Source organism: Arachis ipaensis, chromosome B06, assembly GCF_000816755.2.
Source record: "Arachis ipaensis cultivar K30076 chromosome B06, Araip1.1, whole genome shotgun sequence".
Taxonomy (NCBI): domain Eukaryota; kingdom Viridiplantae; phylum Streptophyta; class Magnoliopsida; order Fabales; family Fabaceae; genus Arachis; species Arachis ipaensis.
The window spans coordinates 136,565,537-136,572,638 of record NC_029790.2 but is presented as its reverse complement, the minus strand read 5'-3'; the positions used below and the strand labels follow the sequence as shown (position 1 = coordinate 136,572,638).

At 37.4% G+C, this 7,102-nt stretch overlaps 2 long non-coding RNA genes across 2 annotated transcripts in view; one reads left to right on the top strand and one right to left on the bottom strand.

Moving 5' to 3' along the window:
• On the top strand, window positions 5,410-6,012 carry LOC110263665. Its single transcript, XR_002349564.1, has 2 exons — window positions 5,410-5,799; window positions 5,904-6,012. It is a non-coding gene; the product is annotated as an uncharacterized LOC110263665 (long non-coding RNA).
• LOC110263661 overlaps window positions 6,097-7,102 on the bottom strand; it is a 23,689-nt gene continuing 22,683 nt past the window's right edge. The window contains exon 2 of the long non-coding RNA XR_002349560.1: window positions 6,097-6,353. This is a non-coding gene — a long non-coding RNA (uncharacterized LOC110263661). The remainder of the gene's footprint in view (window positions 6,354-7,102) is intronic.

Genomic DNA, 7,102 nt, shown 5'->3' with positions numbered 1-7,102 from the left:
TTATTAAAATAAATTTAATTTTTAACAATTTTCAACAGAGATTTGTCTCCGTGATCTTGTCTTGCCTAAAAACCATAGCCTGCTGCTAACAAAGGTCTCTTTCATCGCTCAAAAAGTTTAAAAGGAAAATCTCACGATAATTTATATTATAAAAATAATTTATAAACTTTTAAAAAGTGGCTAAAAAATTTGGTAATGGGATTTAGGGTGGTGTATTGGGTGGGAATGGGTGAACCTAGTGTATTTACGCATGGATGAAAATGTCAGGTAGAAGAGTAAGACGTAGGGAGTGTGTTGGACAAGTGGTGCTGGCCAACACGTGGGGGGAGTGAATCCTTTCCGGTGAGAAAAAAACTGGGAGGAGTGTATCCAGTATTCAATCTAACCATTTATTACACTTTCTCTCTTATTTATTTCTGGTCTCATTTATAGAATCAAATGTGATAAATCACACTATATTCTATTAATTGTTAAAAAAATTGGAGAGGTTCCTTTTCCACACCTGAGAATGTGTTGAAACACGTGAGGAGCATGTTGAATGATTTTCACAATAATATACTTCAAATATTAATATTCAACCAAAAAATCATCTCTATTTTCATATTAAAAATATTTTTTGTTAAAAAGTTGATATGATATAATTCATATCGCATGTCAGTTAATCTCCGGTATCTCAGCCAGTAGAAATCCAATATACCATGGGACACGCGCTTTAGTCGCCGCCCCAGGATTTGTAATTTTTTATTGTATTTGGTTATGATGTATGAACATTGATACAAATTTTTCAGGTGATGCTTATCTAGAAAGCAACAAACTCTTCAACGGCTTCCCACCGCCTTAATAGGAAAACCGCGTCAAATCAACGCCACTATTTTCTTAAACGCATCATAACCGTCCATTCTCTCACCCACCGACTTAATCATAGCCGTCCATCCTCACCCATCTCTTCGTATATAAACACCTGCGTTCTCTGGATTCTCCTCATACTGCATTGTAGGTTATTTTGAACGCGTTCTTGCAATGGTTTCGGTTTGAGACTCCTTATCTTTTAGCTAATTCTACTGTTCTTCGCTTTTGTGAATATTTGCTTTAATCTTCTTCGTCTTCGTGTGGTTCTCTATGGTTTTAATCTTCTTCGTCTTCGTGTGGTTCTCTATGGTTTCCGATTTCAAGATATCATTCATGATCTAGAAGATTCGATGTGTGTTTGCTGTGAATTACTATCTGATTCCTATTATAGAATTGTATTCGGATTTGCGGATTCTGGATTTGCTTAGCTGCTGATTGAGGTGCTTTCTTCTGGATTTCAATAAAACGAGGAGTTTGTTCTTCATATGATGATGATCTTTGAAGCTAATATAATTTTGAACCACTGGTGATCCTTTCTTTCAAATCAATATCTTTGAAAATTGTTATTAGGTTGCTCAGGGAAAAGAACGAACATATGAACGGAGTGTTATTCATTGTTTGCTGGATTGGAATTTGAATTTCTCTGCTTAAGTGTGGAGTTTTCTTGGATGGTCTGTTAGCTGGATTGAAGATCCTTTTTGTTCTGGAAGTTTGGTTGAGCTTTTCTAATTTGAGGATCTGTTCTGTTACGGTTCTGTGTTGTTGAACATGCTTTTTTTTTTTTTTCACGGAACTGTTTTCCTGATTGTTCAGGCGAGATCTTGATTGTGAACGCTAGCTTTTGTCGGTGATTGGAGGATGAATTCTGCTTCTTCCTAAATCCGAAAAAACTGAGAATTCTCTTTACCCGGCTTTTTCTGAAACTTCTATTCTTGAACTATTGTTCTTATGTATAGAGATTTAGCTACGGTTTTGCTTGTTGAACATGGCTTTTATTTCACGGGACTGTTTTCCTGATTATTCAGGCGAGATGTAGGATGTGAACGCTTGCTTGTTGGTGATTGGAGGATGAATTCTGCTTTTGCCTGGATCAGAAGAAACCGAGAACTTTTACCCTTGCTTTTTTTTTTCCCTGAAACTTCTTTTCTTCTACTGTTCTTATCATCATCATGTAGAGGGATTCAGCTTCGGTTTTGCTTGCTTTGCAGTGCATTTGGGAGGTTGGAGATTTGTAGATCGGAGATATTTGGAGAATTTACTGCTATAATCGACACGGACGACTAGATAACTAATTCCTTAAAACAGAACAGATTCTTTACTTTTATCCGTTTTTTAAGATTCAATTATAAATTATAAATCATGCATGTGAATTAAAATGTGAATCATATTCTATGCAGCGTTGTCCACCTTGAAGCGTGGTTTTGAGTGCGACACATACAGAGGATAGAGAACAAGAACAGTTTTTCTAAACTTTCTTTCCCTGCATTTTCTTTCCCAACCTACTGTGCTAGCATTGTGAATTAAATGTGGGTGTGTTTCTATGCAGTGTTGTCTGATATTGTTACCCGCGGGTGTTGAGTGCATCCTGGTCGATATGTTTCTTGCACTTGCCTGGTTCATTTGTTTTAAGTTTTGCTTCTTCTTTTTTATTTAAATAATTGGCTGCTTTGGTTCTTTGTTGTTTTCTTCATAATTCTCTCTTTCAGCATCCGTTGCAACGCCTGCAGCCAACGTTGCAACGCCTGCAGCCAACGTTGCAACGGCCCCAGGGTGCGTTGCAACGGCCCCAGGGTGCGTTGCAACGGCCCCAGGGTGCGTTGCAACGGCCCCAGGGTGCGTTGCAACGGCCCCAGGGTGCGTTGCAACGGCCCCAGGGTGCGTTGCAACGGCCCCAGGGTGCGTTGCAACGGCCCCAGGGTGCGTTGCAACGGCCCCAGGGTGCGTTGCAACGGCCCCAGGGTGCGTTGCAACGGTTCTTTGTTGTTTTCTTCATAATTCTGTCTTTCTTGGAAATCGGTTTGTGTTTCTCTTTTTTGCCTTAGGAGCCAATTGAAGGATATGGGATTGCACTTAGGCGATGTGTCCAAGATTCCGAAATTGATAATTCCCTCCTAACATATGCATTAATTTTTTTTAGTATTAAATAATAGTTTGATTACGGAGTTATCTTGTTTGTGTCTGGAATAATGGTTAGAAGATATATGACAGGAAGGCTCAAAATAATACAAGCTTCATAATCTGATTAACTTCTTTTTTAATTATCTTGCATTAATGGTCGTGCAAAATTCAATTTGAACTTGGTTCTCTTGCAGTGTTTTCGTTTTGGTCGAGTAAACATTGTGTAGCGGGTGACGTCTGTACCTGGAGTTTGGACGCACTGGATCTCTCGTCTCTTGTCTCTTGGTTTTTTTTTGTTTTTTTGCTAGTTCATATGCATAAGTATGCAGATATCAATTGAATTTCATCTGTTCATTTGCAGTGTTGTCTTCCAATCAATACTTTTGGCAACGGCATTCATGTACAATGGTGACTTCTAACTGGCTTTAGTGTTCTCTGTGTCTAACGGCTTGTTCCTGTGCATTTCATTTCTTCGATGTTCTTCCATATTGCTTGGGCAGGAGTGTTCTTTGTTCTGTTTTTCCTGTGAATTTCTATCTAGTCGTTCATAGAACTGTTCTTGGATTTGTGGATTTTGGATTGCTTAGCTGCTGATCAAAATGCTTCTTTCTGGATTCCATAATTTTAGGAATAGTTTACAGTGTCACAGGGAAAAGAACTGGCTATGAACATATGGACAGGGTGCTATTCTTGTTTGTCAGATTGGAATTGTGATTTTCTCTCGTCAGGTGTAGCGAATTATGTGGATGATGTGTTAGCTTCATTTAAGATCTTTCCTGGAAGTTTGGTTGAGCTTTTCTAATTTGATGATCTGGTTCAGTGATAGTTGTGTTGTTTGAACATGGCTTTTCTTTCACGCAGCTGTTCTGTTGATTGTTAATGCGACATTATCTGGATTATGAATGCTCGCTTTTTTGTTGGTGTTTGGAGGATGAGTTCTACTTGCCCAGATCTGAAGAAACTAAGAACTCTCTGAATCCTTGCTTTTCCTGAAAATTTTCCTATTCTGTACTATTCTTATTCCCGGAGATTTAGGTTTGCTTGTTTTTGCTTGGTTTGCAGTGTATTTGGGAGATTGGGGATTGTAGATCAGAAGAATATTCTGCAAGACAGGAGGACCATATATCTAATTCCATAAAAGCAATATGATTCTCTATACATTTTATTTCCTTGATCATTTAACTACGTATTTATGAAGCATGCATTGTGAATTAAAATGTAGTTTATATTCTATGCAGTATTGTAGCCGGCTTGTTGAGCACAATGCATACAGTGGATGGATTCTAGTTTCCTAAAACAGTTTTTCCAAACTCTTCTTTCCTTTTTGTTCATTCCAACCTACTGTGCTAGCAGCATTTGAAATAAATGTCTTTGGTTTCCCGTGCAGTGTTTGTCCGATCATGGGTGTTGAGTGCATCCTGGTGATATGCTTTTGCAATTGCCTGGTTCATTTGTTTAATTTGTGTTTTTTTTTTTAATTTTAAATTTGTTACTTTGTGTTGTTTCCTTTGATACGCTCTCCTGCTTGGAAATCGGTTTTTGTTTCTCTATTCATTAGGAACCAATTGAAGGGTATGGGATTGCACCGAGACTGTATTCAAGAATCCGAGATTGATATGTCCTTGTTGTATTATTCTTTTTTCTGCCCCCTAAATATTATAAAATAACTTTATATAGTCATTTCACGTTGTTTATGACGACCAATGCTTTTCACTGGTTGCAGCCATTTAAAATTTTGGATTAGAAGATATGATTTGGAAAAGAAGCTATGCAACAATAATACAGGCTCGGGATCTTGGATTAAACTTGTCTTGTCTATTGAATTTTTCTGCCATATTTATTTTCTAGCATTAATGGTTCATTCCAAGTTCAATTTGAACCTGTTTTCTTGCAGTGTTATGTTCGTTGAGTTGGTTGAGTAACATTGTCCGTGTAATCGTTAGATGTGGAGTTGGTGACTTCTACCTGGAGTTTGAATGCCCTAGATCTTTTCTTTTCTCTCCTATTTTCTTTTCATGTATTTAGTATGAACATGACAATTCCTGTTCCTTTGCAGTGTTGTCTTCAGTCGATACTTTTGACTACCATATTCATATGGTGACTTCTAACTCGGTATAGCAGTTTGTGTTTTGTTCTTCATGATTTTGACTGTTAGCTTTGAGAACCATGATAGGCCCAACCTGTTGTTCCCTCATCCTAGTTGTGGACGCTCGAGATAAGAGAGTAAGCGTTTAATGAGCTCTTATTGGTCGTCATATACCATATATGCTGACTGTATCATATATACTCAATTTTGCTTTTTATCACACTCCTTTTTGGGCCGAGCACATAAAGATTGTATTCAATCACATGAATCGTATGGTTGTTTATGCTTCCAGCTATCTCCGAGCAGGATCTCATGGTGTATCAGTTGTGGGGGGTTATTAGTTCTCAGTCTCACTAATAAGGATAAGAGGATTTGATTTAGTTCAACTTTTTTGGTGGTGTTTTCTCTCTGGATGAGGTATTGGAATTGAATCATGAACATGCTTTTGTGCAGTTAAACCACCGAGTGTATTGGAGATTAACTTCGGGGATTCAGGCGCAAGATTTTGTCTGCACAATTTTCCCAACTTAACTTTGCCATTTGTTCTCGCCTTATGTTTTGGTTTGATCTGGTCTTCCGTCAGTTTGACAAGTAGTTTCTTTTGTTTATTTTCAGCTTTCTGCATACGTGTTTGCCATAATTTGGCACATTACCCTAATTGGAGAATATTGCTTGAACGCTGTGAGGTGTCTGAATTATGTTAAAACTTTTGGATTGTTGTGCTGGCCTTAAAACTGTTCTTGCATGTGAAGTATTGACGGATTTTGTTATTAAGTTTTAACTTGTCTTGATTTTACTTTACTGCTAAGGGAAACTGTAACCATGATGGCTTGATTTCACTTTCTATTAGGGAAATTGCAACTATGATTTTGTTTTGTGCGCGCATAACTAGAAACTTCTTTTCGGTTCATCTCTGTCACTCTTCATGTTGAGTAGTGTTTGGCAGCATCTGGACTTTGAAATATTGAAGGACCTCTTCTTGGATGGTTTAACTAGGATTTTGTACTTAAATGAGCAACTTCTGAATGGTTTTCAAATGTTCATTGTATAGTTTTTAAAGCTTCATGTTTGGATTTTCAACTTAATATTGTCTTTTGCTCTACGTTTGGCTCTTCTATATTCCACAGGATCAGGGATTTGTATTTGGACTTGGGTATTGAAGGACCTAAGCATAACTGGTGGCTGGTTTTTTCTGGATCTTCACCTTAATCTCTTCCCTTTTTCCTAGGATTCAGTGTCTTATGTTTGTCAGGAGCTGGGATTTGCAATTGGACTTTCCACGGGTTTTTAAACCTTCAACCTAAACATCACTTTGGAAGATTTAAGTATAATTGGGACAGGTTTTTAACAGCTGCTGCTTCTTTCTTTGGATTTTCAAAAATTCTCTTTCGTCTGGCAGGATAAGGGATTTGTAATTCGACTTTTGGGTGTTAAGGAAGCAAGTATAACTGATGACTTTTAACTGGTTATTAAATTTTTTTTTTTTGTGGATTTTCACCATGATCTCTTCCATTCTTCTACGGTTCAGTGTCTTATGTTTGGCAGGATCTGGGGTTCAATCTGGAGTATCGTTGGATTTAAAATATAACTGGGACTGGTTTTTAAAGCTTCATTGTTTGGTTCTTCAACTTAATTTTTCTCTCTCGTTTTTCTACATTTGACTTTCACATTCAGCAGGTTTAGGGATTCATAATTGAATTGGAATTTTCCTCTTCCGTTGTTATATGTTTGGCCAATATATTCAGCAGGTTTAGGTGTTGAAGGATCCAAGTGTAACTGGTTACTTCTAATTGGTTATCAAAAAACATATTTTTTAGTTTTCACCTCTCTCTTCCGTCCTTCTGTGGGTTCAGTGTGTCTTATGTTTGGCAGGGATTTGCAATTGCAACTTAAATGGTTCAACTTGACATCACTTTCGAGTATTGAAGGAGTTGAATATAACTGGGCCGGGTTTTTAAAGCTTCTGTTTGGATCTATTTTAAAAGATTTATCTTTCTTTGGATTTTCAACTTGATTTTTCTCTTTTGCTCTTCTACATTTGGCTCATAT